This window comes from Podarcis vaucheri, assembly GCF_965113315.1.
Source record: "Podarcis vaucheri genome assembly, chromosome: 4".
Taxonomy (NCBI): domain Eukaryota; kingdom Metazoa; phylum Chordata; class Lepidosauria; order Squamata; family Lacertidae; genus Podarcis; species Podarcis vaucheri.
Window position 1 is genome coordinate 77,656,255 of NC_138762.1, and position 16,342 is coordinate 77,672,596.

The following is a 16,342-nucleotide window of genomic DNA, read 5'->3' on the forward strand; positions in this document are numbered from 1 at the left end:
TGTTTTTTTTAATTAATCAATAATGCTAATGTGTTACTTTATATTTTTGTAAACAACTGAGAGGTTTCTTACAATCATGTGGTATATACACACTCAAACACACTCAGTGGGGAGCAGCAGTATTTGTTTTAATTAGGGCTGCCATATTTCAAGCGGAGTGAAGCGGAGTGCAAGGAGTCTTTTTTTATTTTAAAAAATGCTTTTGTGCATCTGCGTCTAAACTTGCCCCTTTCTAAAATATATATATATATTGGTGTGTGCTTTTATTTTGCAAATCTGCCAAGGAATAAAATAAAATCAGGATTAAGGGGTTTTCTAATGAATGGTGGAGGGTGTGTGCGCAGTGTCCTATTTCTCGCCCTTCTTCTGATGGGGAAAAGTCTGCAGTCACAAAAAATGGGGGGGGGGTTTTCAGAGGGTCAGTTGTGGGGGGTGAGAAATGTCCCTATTTTCATCTGATGAATGTTGGAGGGTATGCAGGGTGTGTGTGTGTGTGTGCGAGAGAGAGAGAGAGGGAGGGAGGGAGGGGGAGAGGGAGAAGTAGAATCAGACAATCAGACACTCTTGCAGGTCTCTCCCCAGAAAGTGACATGCCCGTGGCCCAGGTATTAAACAATTTATTAGCGCTTCACCATCTCAGTAGTGTATGAGTGAGTTAAAGGTGACACTGTCTGGAATGCTTTCTTATTTTGAGATGAAATAAATCCAAATTGAGCTAATTTGTGTACAGCTGCCAGTAATATAAACATAGCTGGTTAGAATTATTTATATAGCACGAGCCTTTGTACTCCATACTTCAGGCAAGTTAATAAGCAGGTGTCAAAACTCTGAATTAAAATTCCCAGAAGAGGACACAGAACAAAGGACAATAAAAATGATTTTTAAATAATCATAGGGATAAATAGCATCCACTTCTGACAAATGTAAGTGCTGGCATAAAATGTTATTAGGCTACAGAGATTTTCTTTTGTTCCGGAAGTATGTTTTGTTCTCCACCAGTGTCATTCATCATCCTAATGAGCCCTCGAAATGTAAATTAAATAGCAAAGTCTGATTCATTCAAAAACATCTTTGTATGTGTTAAATCATTTTTCTGCATTTTCCCCCCATTTCTGCATCTGCTGAACAAACTCCTCACCATTTGTATATTTTATGGGCCCAGTTCAGGCCATGCAAATGTTTTGCCAATAGCGCTTACTTTTATATCCCACCTTCCTTTCATAATGGAACTCAAGGTAGCATACATATTGTTACCAAGGAGGTTTACAATCCAGGCCTTACTCAGTTGCTTTTAGTGCAATTATAAAATGAAAATAATAATACACAGAAATTTGTATTTGACCTGAAATACATATTTGCATTTAACTGGCATTGCTTTGGTAAAAACAAAAAAACAAAACCATTCTGATTGTGACAGGATTAGCAGATGTTTCGGGCTTCTCCATTTTACCTAGCTACATAGATTATCCACAAAACAAACACCACTATTAAAGGGGGAGGGAGAGGATTAAAAATTAATCCAGTTCAAGCTTTCTTACTATCTGCTGCCATGAAATTTACACATTCTAATCACAAGGACAGAAGTAAGTTCCATATTTTAACTTTAATTAATGTGCATGCATGAATTTATACACAAACACATGTACAATATCTTATCTGGAGGCAGACTGGGAAGAGTGGGTGGTAATTAAATGCATTTATCACGTATCTGATGTGGGGGCGAACCCTAGGGGTTGTCCAGATTGGCCCCCACCAAGTTCCAGGAACTGCAAAAATCACTCCTCTCTGTATTTGCTAGGTGTGACTAGGAGCTTGCTTGCCTGCCCTCCCATCTCCTGGGGCACCAATACAGTTCCTTGCCAATGGAACAAGGGAGCTTTGGTACACCTCTGATCGGATGTGTTAGAAAGATGCAATGGCTGTTCCAAAATGTTTAAGAAAAAAATACAGAAAAATGATCATCTAAAGGAGGTTTTTGTGTTTTTCAGTTCCATTCAAATCCATGGGACTTAATGTTTTATTTGCCTGCTTACCTCTCATTGGGGAGATGAAGTGAACCCACCCATGCATTCAAGGAATGTGTGAAGGTGGTTGTGGAGGCTACCCACCCCGAATCTGCCAACAATTATGGTGGAATAGTGTCTACAAGCAATTTACGTGCATAGAGATTTTTCACATTTGGGTGAACTCTGCTTGGGGCAGGAACCTCCCTCCCCATCTTTATGTGCATGTATCATTCCATGTACAAAGCCCTTTCTCAAACATAATCTGGATGATGGTAAGGCTACTGGGCACATCATAATAAAATCAATAGGACACACACACACACCACTGAACACTCCTTGGGCCTCATATTGATTTCAATGTTTCTTAAGCATACCTACTTTCTTCTGAATTGTGCCCATGATGAAAAGAAGACCATGAGAACCTCATGATTACAAATACGTGTAGCACAAAACCATGAGGTTTGCAGTGAATTGTCAGTGATAGAGGGGAGCTGCCAGATGACATGGTGGTTAAAGAAAAAAGATGACTCCATCTTTCATAACATTGTAACATGAACAATTATGGCAGGCTTCTGTCCCCAGTCCCGAATGTCCCGATGTTGGTGCCCCATGCTGGTCACGCCAGGGTGAGGGACCAAAAGATGGGAAGCTGCGCAGGCTAGGCATAGCCTGCCAGAAGGTTGGCCTGGCACACACTGCTTCTCCCAACTGGAGAAAGGAAGGTGGGATGGGGGAGGAGAAAGGAGAGGGCAAGTGGGTGAGCCAGAGACGGGGCGAGGGATGGGGTCAGCAGGGTGAAGGTTGGGTGCCCTGCACTGCCCTCCCAAAATGGGGGGGGGGCATGAGATAGATGAGAGCAGGAACTGGTATCTGCATGGCACCACAATATTTTTTCAGCTGATGGCCCTTGTGGTGGGAAGGCTCAGCAAAAGTACAGTGGTACCTCTGGTTACGTACTGAATTCGTTCCGGAGGTCCGTTCTTAACCTGAAACTGTTCTTAACCTGAAGCACCACTTTAGATATGGGGCCTCCCGCTGCTGCCGCATGATTTCTGTTCTCATCCTGAAGCAAAGTTCTTAACCCGAGGTACTATTTCTGGGTTAGCAGAGTCTGTAACCTGAAGCGCCTGCAACCTGAAGCGTCTGTAACCCAAGGTACCACTGTATTGGGCCAGCTCTTAAAATACCACATTTTCCTTTACTATTTCTTCTGCTGTTTTGGGGGTGTGTGTGTGTTTTGTAAAATACTATTGCAGTTAATATATCTAAAACCTAATAACATTTTTTTCCAGACTATTGTTGATATGAGGCTGATATGAGTATAGTTCAGTGAGTTGTTATTTGTTTGTTTGTATTTCTGTTCTAACTTATCAGGTGTTGTCTTTGCCTATGCCATCAATAATTGTACATCAAACTGTATTTTAAGTAAAGCTGTCATTTTAAAAGCCTGCGTCTTTTCAGCAAGGTGTCAGGGATGCTATACTGGGGTGCCTCTCTGCCCAAGAGGCTAATGAAGCCTGAACAATGAAGCAAACAAGACAGTTAATCAATAGCAGTCAGAGCACTACTTTTATCCTCCAACATCTTCATTTTCAACTCAGTGAACATCATTACAGCAGGGAACCAGGAGAGTCAATCTCCATTAGGTGCAGGCAATGGATAAATAAATTAATTTGATGGTCATAAAAATTATGGCACTGCATTGTGTCTTTTGACCTCTTAAAAACATTACTCCTTGTGTTAACGACAATTTTCAAGAAGAAAGGAGGGAAGCAGCAGCACACTTCATTGCTTATAAGTTTTCAGCAAACAGGGCCAAATATGATCATGTATTGTTAAAGTATATCTCATCTGATTGTTTTGTCTAAAAGAAGCACATGCCGTATAGTAAGGGTGGCACTCCAGATGCTGTTGGACTACAATTCCCATCACCCACTGGCCAAGCTGGTTAGGACTGATGGGAGTTCTTGTTGGTGTTGTTGCTATTTTTTTAAAAAAACAACAACAACAACCCAATCTATAAACCACTTACGAGCCAAAACTTATTCAAGCAATGTAAAATAAGATAAAGTGAAAAAAATGGACATGTTTTTTTCCTCCACTGCTAGTATTTCACAAACATACATGCTAGGTTTATCCTTCCAATAATACACAAATTTCCAGGACACACAGGGCAATTCCATATCTCTTTACTGCTCCAAGATATAAATCCTGATATAACATATTCAGTTGCCAGATGTTGTGCTGCTATGATTGACATACGTCGGAGGAGGGTATGTGCCACACAGTGGGTCTAAAACCGACTGTCTAATTTACATGTTTTATGTGTTTTTATCTTATGCTGGTCTGCTGTAACTGAGAGGATGATTGTGTGCACCCTCTATTTCTGCAGTTGCATTATTGCCTATCTGGCATGTTTCATTTATGTATGGAGGTGCTTTTACCTTATGCTGGTCTACGACAGTAATGAAGATTTGGATTGGAGATAAAATACAAAAGCTACAGGCTTTAAAAACGATCAAACAATTTCCACAATTATGTGGGCAATATTTCAATTCTATTGCCAAGTTGGAGTCCAACAACATCTGGAGGGACAAAGGTTAGCCACCCCTGGCGTATGTTATTTTGTAGTGTAATAAGTCAGTTCCCTAACCTCCATCGTTTGGTCATGCTCTGCTTCCATACACCATCTCCAGCGGAAGAAATGGACACAAGAGATACCAGTATGAATAGGTGATGGAAGAGTTTCTTAAGAAACAGCAACGGCCGGCAGTGCCCTCTCTACACAGATTTTCTCCTTCCTAAGGAATTAACAGCATTGCAGCTGAAAGGAAACTCTCAGCTCCAATAGCACTGCTGCCACTTATGCAGATCCTAAAACAAGGAAGCATGCACCTTCTCTCTGCACAGGTTAGGATTACTCTTTCCACCTGGCTGCTCTTCACAAACAGGTCCCTGCTTCCTATTCCAGACCTATATTTTTAAAAAATAACGTTTTGGCTGATTTTGATGACCAAGGATAAGGTCACTTGGGGCGCAATTGTAGGGGGAAGGAACTGTGGCAAGAGGGCACAAAATAAAATATTTTGAAACACTCGTGCCACTATGAAGCGATACCAAGTTCCAGCAGAATAGGGAAGAGCCAAAACCATCTCTAATTTGTCATTACTGCCACCAACAGACTGCCAATAACAGACATCTAGGCTGCAATTCAGACCTCTCCAGCTGTGGGTGTGCATTTGATTCAGTAAGGTAGGTCGGAAAAGTCCGAGCTGAAATTGTCTCGTACGCTCAATCTGCCGGAGTCTTGTCTTCACATGCAGAGGAAGTCCCTAACTCACCGAGGGTTTGAGACACACCAGCATTGTATGTATTCTATATTTAATAGCTGGTCTATCTATCCGCCTGTCTGTCTATATGAGTATTTTAAAATCACTTGTAACCTGCTCCCATTCTTTTAGATAAAATCAAACATCAAGCTACAACCTTGAGGGTAGTTCTATGAACCACACTGTTATCAGATTACAATCCTAGCAAGGCTGCCTACCTGGTATCCAACACTTCAATAGAGCTATTCTGATGTAAACGTTTGGAGGATTGTTGTCTCAAGCTACAAAGGCAACTGCACATAACCACATGCATGAGACAACCACTGGAGTGAAAGTAAACAAGCTGAAGGAACCATCACCAGCACTACCAACTACACCAGATCTTTTTTCTCTGTGGTTCACTAGGGGCCTCAATTCCACCTCAAATCTGTTGCAGAACTTTCATTGCAATTTCCCCCCACTATATATGCACACCATTTCCATTTAAGCTTAAGCATGTGTGGATTACAGTAGAAAGATTTGATTTGAGATAATGTTTTTCTATCAGTTGTCATTATGTTCAATTAAGAAATGTACATAAGCAGATAGAGGCAAACATGACCCCTTTTCCAGCACCTTCTCTATCAGTTCTGTTCCCTTTGCTCCATCCATACAGCAATCCATTAGCCACCCAGCACTCCAAAACAATTTAGTAGTTATACATCAAGTGGTGTCAACATCTGTATTAAAAAAGAGGGGGGGGGCCTACCATACTGCGCATTTGTCCAACAAAGGGGCACTATGAGAAAACACAGTCCACTAGACAGTGCATCATTTCAAAATAAGCATAAAATCCTGACAAGGTACATTTTACTAAGATTGTTAGATATGAGTTTTCTTTTTCCTTCAACAGGGCTTTGATTACTGGGGGGGGGGGCTCCCACCACCCCCACACAGCAGCAGGTGTCACTCATTTAGATACAGATAAATAAAAAAACTTCATAAGCATTCGCAGAAAAATCAATAAAGATACTAAAATATCTAACCTGATAATAAATTTCTGTTCTCTCACACACATAGTTCAGGAGCGTCAGTATTTACTGGAACCACTGTAATATCAGATATTTCAGAGAAATATTGATTTTACTACTGAAGTGTGACTAAAGGGATAAATAAACTGCTCTTGGGGTCAATCGATCCATTTATCTTCACTGTTATTTTAGAAGGGGTGAAGGCAGCATAATTTTTGACGAATGTTACCATGAAAGGAACACGGGCAATTCTGAAGTTTGGAAAGACAGGAGATAAGCAACTCTTCAATGAGTTCCCAAATTAAAATACTAACAATAACAATTGTGGGGCGGATATCCTCACCGATGATGCAAAAGGATGAGGGTGTTTTTTTTAAAAAAGAATTACACACTCCTTAAAAAGCAATACATGTGCTGAAGGATCTGGGCTAAGTAAGTAACTGGGTCGATTTGCATCCCATAGCTTTAGCCTTATTATTCCTAATTAAACTTGCTAGTTGCTTGTCACCAAACAGATCTCCAATCAACTTCCATTGGTGTGCGGGTGGGTGGGTGTACAATATAAAATAGAAAAGAAAAATAATATAAACATTTAAGATTCCATACAGCATATGGACATACACAAATACATACGCAAATCCCTAAGACGGTTGCATAGCGCCTTGTATGCCTCCTACTAGCAACTCCTGCAGCCAAGCTGGTGCCAAACGTATTGCTCTGCTTTCCTTTGGGGCACATCACTGAGGCCAAGCCCAGCATCCCCCATACACACTGCCCAGGTTTGTCCCCCAGAGAGATCACTTTTGGTGTTGCTAACACTGCAAAAACAACACAGGAGGCAGCAGTTACGAGTTCCCAGTCTCTGCGGCTACAGAAGGTGCTGTGATTCTCCAGTGATTTGACTTCACTCCCCCCCCCCCCGAGGTGCTCTCTGTTGTCTTTTGAGACAGGCGGATGCCAGCAATATCCAATACTGCGTTGAGAGTAAGGCAAACCGAGAAGGAACTTCGGCTGGGGTTTTTACGAGTACATTTTGACTTTAAAAATTCATAATAATATTATGAATTTTTGTGCCTTAAAGGAGTGGTTTTCAAATGGTTTTTTCCCCCTATGGGGAGCCACTGGGGAATATCTCTCATATCCGGCACAAACCCTGAATGTCGCAATGATTTTTAAAAATTATTTTTTTAAGGGTTATTGGGGAAAGTCAGTTACAGCGGTACCTCTGGTTACGTACTTACTTCGTTCCGGAGGTCTGTTCTTAACCTGAAACTGTTCTTAACCTGAAGCACCACTTTAGCTAGTGGGGCCTCCTGCTGCTGCCACTGCACAATTTCTGTTCTTATCCTGAAGCAAAGTTCTTAACCCGAGGTACTATTTCTGGGTTAGCGGAGTCCGTAACCCGAAGCATATGTAACCCGAAGCATACCGTATGTAACCTGAGGTACCACTGTATTGCATACTCTTGCAAAGTGCTAGCCAAGCCTCTCAGATTTCTGTGTGATGGAAAGAACAGCCTAGAATGCAGCCAGCCAGCTGTACTCCTCTGCAGCTTCACCTAGCAGAGACGTTATTGCCCATCCTAGCACAGAAGCAAGCTGTGCATCGTGGAGGACTTAAGACGGCACCCTGGTCAAGGAGCTAGAACAGAACCAGTAATGGCTGGCAGGATGGCATGGGGTGGGGTAACATGCTCACCAAGCTTCCCAGTGTGGAGGTTGCTACCAGAGGGAGAAAGGCAAGGTGGCAAGGAAGGAGGTGGGTGCAGGTGCAGCAGGTGAGTCAATCCAAGGTTCTTACTGCTATGCCTCCCTTCCCCCCTCTCTCTTGACTTGGCTACCAGCAGTAACCTGCATACTAGGAAGGCCAGGTTAGGAACACCCCACTGCACCTCTTCAACATAAACAGAACAGCAACAGGAAACTCCTGAATTCATCCAGATACAACTAAGTCCAGTGCCGTCTAGTGACTGAACCGCCTGTCACTATCACGCAGTGTCTTTCAGGGACGCTCTTCTTCCATCTTGGATCTTGTCACCAATGAACCCCTGATAAGCTTCCGAGGAATCACAGAGTTCCCTGAAGCGCCATTTGAAAACTACAGTCAAGGAACAAAATAAATATTGTACTGTGTGTGGTGTCCCCTCCCCTACCATACTTGAAAACGCATCATGTTTTCAAACATTATAAATTAATAATAATAATAATAATATTAAAAAACCTCAGTAATGCCTCCTTTCTTCCATTTGGAAGAAGCACCATGACACATGTTTGCACCCCTCTTGAGGCACACAATGAGAGTCTGCGAACTCATTCGGAGAAATGTGAAAATCTTTGGCTAGAGAATAAAAAAGCCCAGAGTGCTTTGATTGGAACTAATGGAGCAGCATGTGTTGCTTAAAGCTTTTTTCAAGCTATCTGCCGATCTCACGAAGCACGGCTGCAATACACACACATAGATATATTCAGCTCACAATTTTCAAGGTCATTTTCGCGATCTAGCGTAAGAGCTGGAAACATATTATGTTTTATTAAAAGCTATGAAATGAAGGAAAAACAAGGACCATATGATCCCTCTTTATGCATATTCCTGGCCCACAGGTTAAGAACTCCTGGTCCGATGCTATTAACTTTTGATTTGGCTGCATATCTTACTATCTTTATAGTAGGAAACCCCAGCAAGACAGAAATATAGCATGCACAGCATGTATTCTGTACTGTATAACCTGCCAGTAACAGCTGCCAAGACCAAATGGTGATCTATTAGACTCAGCAAATCATTATTTTTTGACAGCAATTGAATACAATAGTGCAGCTGTTTAGATTTCCCATTTTCAGCAAAGGCATTCATGCATAGCATAAAAAAGCTTCACCTTATACTGAATGTGCTCCATCTATACACTGCCATTTTTACCTCTATGATTTTTTTTTTTAAGTTGATTTAGGTTTGTCACAAAATGTATTTCTATTGCCAAAGAATAATTTGTAGACCGGTCCCTCAATAAATGTTCAGTTTGTTTCCCTATCTTTACACAGACAAAAGACACTAATATTTTATAACGGCATGTTTATAAACACTTGTACATATTTGGATTCTGCAGGGTTGTTCAAATTGGCATCGGAATAAAACCAAAGATGTAAAGCTACAAAAAAACACCCCCACCAGGAATTTGAAAATGTTTCATTTCAGGTAAGAGTAGACTCTGCTAACAAACCTTTATATAAAACGTGATTTGCTGAGTCAAAACGTGGCAGCCAGAACAATTTCAGGAGCCTGTTTTACCAAGCATACTATTCCATGTTTGTACAATCTGTATTTAATGAGGGCTGGGTATTCTTCACAAAGCCCTAAGCAGTTTGGAACCAGGATATATGAAGAGCCTCCTCTTGCTCTCACATGAACCTCCCATCAGTGCTGCTCTGGGTTCCACCACCACTGAAGGAGGAACCAAGAGAGACTGGGCCTTTTTAGTTGTGGCACCCAGACTCTGAAACTCCCCCCTGGAGAGGCTCAATTAACCCCTTCTCTTACAATGCATCCATATATTGTTAAGACCTTATATTTATTTATTTTTCAGATATTTAGCCTGTGCTGACTCCCCCGCCGCCACCACCACCACTGTTGCGGTAGGGCTGGTCTTGTTAGGACAACCAATCACAAATGTTAACCCTACAGAAACTGCAGTGTAGAGTAAGTAAAGTCTCCTTTCACCCAAACAACATGGATTGTGGAGTGGGGAGGAATCCTACTTTGCTCAGGGATCAACTAATCTGCTGCCTAGATGGAACAGCGGAGGTGGAATGCCATGCCAAACTCCACATGTATTCTTCTTCTTCTTCAGCATCATCATCAATTCAGTGATATTTGTCTAGAAAAGGAGGTGCCAAACTAACCATAAACGCCTCTCTTGTTCTCTTACAATGGCAATGGTGCCCACCTGACAGGTGCTGGAACTGGAAAAAAAATCCCTGACCACAACAACAAATTTATTATACCCTGCTCATCCGACTGGGTTGCCCCAGCTACTTTGGGCAGTTTCCAACAAAAATACAGAGGGAAAGAAGAAAAAACCCCACCACACATTAAAAGCTTCCCAAAACAGGACGGGCTTCAGATATCTACAAAAATTTATATAGCTGTTTACAGTTCTATTTTTCTAGAAAAAGAGGTGCCAGAACTTACCATGAACACCTCCCCCGTTCTCAATGGCACCCACCTGAGAGGTGCTGGAACTGAGTTCCAGAGAGTTCCGGCTGAAAAAACCCCCGTTTTATTAACTCTTTGACATCTGCCGGGAGGGTGTCCTGGTTTTTACTTTTTGAAATATGGCAACCCTATTTAAGTTTAAGGTACATTAAATAGAAATGAGGTCAGGTGATCACACACACACACACACACACACACACACACGAGAGAAAATGTAGAAAACTGATTTATACTTTCAAACAGTGCTTTTTCCCCCTTTAAAAATGTTTAGGGGTACTCTCATTTTCCTACTCATATTGAAATACTGCCTCTCAATGAGGCCAAACATAGATTCACAAAATCTTTAGTGGTATGCGTACCCCTGCATACCCCCAGAAAATAAAGCACCGCTTTCAAAACTTTTTGGGATACCTAATTGTTCTCCAACTTCACCTCTATAACCAGGAGAAACTTTAGAAATATCATATACTTTTCACATTTGCCCATAGTTATATTACATATCTGCAGTTTATATGCCTTTTGTGCAACTCCAACATATTAAACGCATAGCATAATGCATACTTTCTCACTTTTCAGGGAGATACAGCACCAATTTATGTGTGCTGTTGCTGTCCTGCTCAACTTGTAGGCATTGTGAGAACAGGATTTTGGACTAGATGGGCTATTGGCTTGATCTAGTAGGGTCATCCTAGGCTCTTGTGTGTTTCGTTTGCTGAAGTAGGGATAAAAATTCACAAAGGCTTTAGAAAATGCACAATTGCTACAAGGCCGTAACGCAACATTTTCTACAAAGCAAGGAGATAGTAAACATCACACTCGGCTACTGAAAAGCAAATTTTGATTACTCCAAGTGATTAGTCTATAAAATTTAAACCTTCCATTTATTAACTTAACACTCTGGCCTTAGTAAAGGCTCGGGGCAAAAACTACTCTGACCTGTACAAAAGTATTGGCTCATAAAACAGCAGATCAATGTTTCTACATTTAGCCGGAGTTTTATGTATGACGCCAAACACAGTTCATAAATGTCACTTCACAATTTACATTAGTACAAATTATTAGCAAAATGGCATACCCTTGGCACACCTAAAAACACCATATAAGTTGTTCCTTTAATTTACGACTTACTATAAGCTGCCATTAAGCATAATAAATAACCGCCCTGAGTGTGCAGTCGAGAATGCTTGCTTGCTTGGAGGAAAATATTTACAAAAAAAGCATTTTGAGCTAGTGAAGACTAAAAACAAAAGAACAGATAAATCCCACCCACGGTTCAAACTTTGAATAATGAATGTTAAAGTAGCATAAAACCTGACAGTGGTCTCCTTATTAAAATTCCAGAAATGCTGGAATTAATTTACACTACTCTATTAAACGCAATGGAATTGCACATTACTCTAATGTAATAATGAGAATCCAAAGGAAGGATAAGAGAATCTGGGGGGAAATCATGAATGCACTCCCCCCCGCATTTTTCTCTGCAACGGTTTTCAAAGATACTCAAGCCCTCACTTTTTAAACTGTTGCAGGAACTTGCCTCTTTGTCAGGGGGAATTACTATGGAGAAAACATTTAAGTGATATTTCAGCCATGCATTTAGTTTTTTCCTGTGCAAACACCTTCCTTCTTTGGATCCTAGACACTATTAAGCTCCAATCATATAATACTTGAGGGAGACTAAAGCTCTTCAGCCCCCCTGAGACCTGTTTGCCATAAGTGAGGTGGTGTTTTACAACTTTTCAGACATAAATCTTATTTGGTACCAGCTTGAAACTCACTCACTCAAGGCTTTCATGAGGAATGACAATTGCGTGAGTCTTCATGTCCCACAGTCTTCTCTGACAGGCCTTGAGGTCTAACAACATACAGCCTTCATTTTATGAAATATCTTGCTAATTACATATTTGCAGATCAGTTTCTACATTGGCTTTTCATTACAGACGTGCTCCACCTTGTTGCATAATACAACCAACTTGCATTTGGAAAATCTGCCTTGCAAAGAAATGTTGGGGATGTATAATTGATTACAGCTGGGGGAGAAGATACAGTGCATCAAACATTGCCATCCCAGTCACACAAAATACTTCTGCTTTACACCGTGGAATTTTTCTCCTCTTCTCCTCTCCCCTGCAGCCTCCCCTGCACCCTCAAAATCTGCTTCAAATGGCTGAGCGACCATCTGGAGCACATTTTGTGGGCATACTGGGAGAACGCATCATCAAATGAGTGGAACACTGCTTCAAAGTGTTGGAACTCAGTACAATTCAGTGATATCACTGGGCCTGATAGTTCAGGATCTGCCATAGATTCCCATTTTTAGGAAATGTGCAGAGAATTGCGGGAGGAATTCGATGAAGTGCTAAGGATATTGCTCTGTCAGGGCGAGGATGTCAGCTTGTCAGACAGAATGATCTCCCCTTTCCTTCGCCCATGCTGTTTTGGGGGTTCCCCAATCCCCACACAGCCAATTGGGGGGCAGGGGCCCACAAGGGGAGGAGAGGGGATGGAAAGTCCCAACCAGGGCCGTCTTACCCAGGGGTGCAAGGGGTGCGGGACACCTGGGTGCCGAATTCTGGGGGGCGCCAGGCGCCCGCTGCTGAAGCCACCTAAGCATATTGTATTGAGCTGCTATGTGGCAGCGGGGTCAGCAGCACCTTTGACACAACTGATCTTGCGCACAGGCTCCAGAACCTTCCCAAGAGGAACTCGTATATGCACACTCGCAAGGGCCCTCCCAGCTCCTCTAGCGCATGAGTGGAGTCTTTACACCAACTCCTAGTGTGTTCTTTGTCTTCTTCAGAAAAGCAGGTTTTAAACAAAACACACACACACACAAACTCCTTTTGGAGCCGCGCAGGCATGAGCGTTATTTCTCAAATGATAATAGTGACATAAAGTTCATTTGGGGGCTAAACTAAATTTTGGGGCGCTGGGCGGATCTTTGCACCCTGGCAGCGCATATGCTAAAGATGGCCCTGGTCCCAATGCATTAGTGGAAGACCTTGCACTGGCTTCCATTAGTGTGATTCATTGGTTAAATTGGGCCCCTTGAAGTTTTTATGTATATAGAGACAAAACGTGGATAGACATGCTCATTCTGTTGCATGAATTGTGTAGAAGACACATGACTGGGGATATGCAAAAATTCATGAATGAGTGCATGTAGAAAGTTCGTTTTTGTCTGTGGCAAGATATAGAAGTCCAGAGGGCAGCACCTAGGAGAACTGTGAGCATTTGCTCCATCAAAGCTTTAGAGTAGCCTGGAAGCTCTTATGTTCCCAGGGCCATATCAACCCTGCCAGACTCAACATTTACAACAGGAACACGTATTGGAGAAAAGTGTTAAAGGGGCTTTCTCCTAGCACCACACTCCTGGTCCATGTCAGAGAGCCCATCGCTGCTTTTAAGAAAGAAAGACAAACCCCAGAAACACTGGGAGATCTGATCACAGATGTCTCATGTCTCATCTAGGTAGGTCCTATATTCCTTACTGAATGTTTGGCTCTATAAAGTTAATATTTTTTATGAGTTAGGCAGTATTAACCTTCTAGCTTGTGCCTTGTGCATCTTATGTTTTGCTCTGAGTAGTATAAATGTCGATTATTGATCATTGCCTCTTGCAGAAATATTCCATCCTCTTCCTAAGAATCTAGCTACTGTACAAACCACTTACAAGGGAAGATGTTAATGTGAGGATGTATCTGACACTGAGGAATAAGGAGAAACAGCACTAGTTGTTGTTGTTGTTGTTGTTGTTGTTCCCCCCTTGTACATCCTACACTGCCTCTTGCCGGAAGAAAAGGAAGCATATTTGCTTTGGAAAAACCCTATGCTTGAAAGAACGCTGCTCAGCTATTTCTCAGAACTTCTTTGCATCATCTTCTTCTAGAAGTTATCCACCACAATATCTTATCTTGATATACAGTGTCACCACATAGCTGCATCCTTCATCTCTACAAAGAGGCAATTTTGCATCAGGCCTTGCAATGAAGAGGACACTTTCAAAGAATGCTCAAGACTGATCCATCTGTCCAATCAAAGGATTTGAAGACAAGAGATGGCCTAACATTTTCACACCTGGAAAAAGTCAAAATGACACCCCTTTCCTACTTGACTTCAAAAAAACAACAAATGCCCGGAGATGGAAGTACGGATTTTGGAAGCACGGAAACTACAGTGATTTTGAAATTTGCCATGTTTCTGTTCCCTCGTACTTGGTGGTAATGCTGAGTGCAGGCTGGGGACCAATGGCGGACAAACCACTCCAGAAGGCGCACAATGCATCCCCCACCAGAGGTACTACCCCTTTCCAACACCCCATGCACCATTATCTGTTTGGTTTACCTGCCCTTTCAACCCTCCCAAACTCCAATTCATAGTACTGTCATCTGTGCATGCACTGCCATCTGCGCACGAGCAATGGCTGTCTCAAACGTTCAAACCCCTGCTTTACTGTGAAGGGAATGCACTTTCAGATTTTCTTCCAGACTGAAACTGGTTTGCTGGAAAATGCAATAAGCGGCAGTATTTTTCAAGAAACAACAGGTCAGCTCTGCATCATAGGTAACGTTGCGTCTGAACAGATTCAAAAGCCAGTGGTTGGGAGAGCACTGGAGCCAGACTAAAACGGCAATGTGTACACAGCCTAAGTTTGTTCGTTAGAATATTTTGAGGACATTATTCCATCTTTTGTGTGTGTGTTTTGCTTTTCCCAAGCTGAATGCTAATTAATTTGGATGTGAGCCACCGAATCTTGGCTGGCTATTGTGATCTATGCATATAATTCATTTTGAGCCTGTTTTATGTGTGGTCTTGCAAGGATATCAGGAACAAGATGAAGGAGCCTGACATGATATCATGTTTCATTTCACAGAAAAAACGAGGCTAAACAGCATGTTATAGGAGACACATATATGCATACCCCTGACCATGCCACTGCCCACAACTGCCAACTCTTTCCAGTAGCATGTAGTTGGAATAATTTTTATGTCATCGTGGTGTTAGCATTTCACGTCTCCTGCAAGCATCAGTCAGTGAAGTGGAACAGGAGGAAACACTAGCACAATGACGAGTGGCTTATAATAATAAAATACAGCCAGCGTGGTCTGGTGGTTAGAGTATCAGACTAGGACAGGGAAGATCCAGGTTTGAATCAGCACTCATCTCGTGAAGAAGACTGGGTCAAATACAGGTTATAGCCTTACTTCCAGCCATACAGTTGGTCCATTTAACTCACTACTGTCTGAACTTACAGTGGTACCTTAGTTCTCAAACTGAATCCGTTCCAGAAGTCCATTCCAAAACCAAAGTGTTCCAAAACCAAGGCACGCTTTCCCATAGAAAGTAATGCAAAATGGATTAATTTGTTCCAGACTTTTAAAAACAACCCCTAAAACAGCAATTTAACATGAATTTTACTATCTAATGAGACCACTGATCCATAAAACGAAAGCAATAAACAATGTGCTGCAGTCACACAATCAATCAGTCAGTAGCTGAACTGGGTTCCACGCAGTCACAAAAACAAAAAAAGAGAGCCGCAAAAACAAAAGCACAAAATAAATAGACAGACCTCAATGTGACACTCAAAACGGAACTGTGGCACTCAAATCGGAAACATAACAATATTCAGCTTCCGAAAAAAGTTCGCAAACCGGAACACTTACTTCCAGGTTTGCAGTGTTTGGGTTCCAAGTTGTTTGAGTACCAAGGCGTTTGAGAATCAAGGTACTAAGTTTGGCTCAACTAAGTTGTACTCAAATAAACCTACTGGAATTAATAGATCTGATTA

At 41.8% G+C, this 16,342-nt stretch overlaps 1 protein-coding gene and 1 long non-coding RNA gene across 9 annotated transcripts in view; one reads left to right on the forward strand and one right to left on the reverse strand.

The window, feature by feature from the left end:
- AFF3 (ALF transcription elongation factor 3) overlaps positions 1–16,342 on the reverse strand; it is a 224,539-nt gene that overhangs the window by 130,939 nt on the left and 77,258 nt on the right. The window lies entirely within an intron of this gene.
- The window catches only part of LOC309530937, a 103,663-nt gene that overhangs the window by 58,506 nt on the left and 28,815 nt on the right, over positions 1–16,342 (forward strand). The window contains exon 2 of the long non-coding RNA XR_014218973.1: positions 9,446–9,534. This is a non-coding gene — a long non-coding RNA (uncharacterized lncRNA). The remainder of the gene's footprint in view (positions 1–9,445; positions 9,535–16,342) is intronic.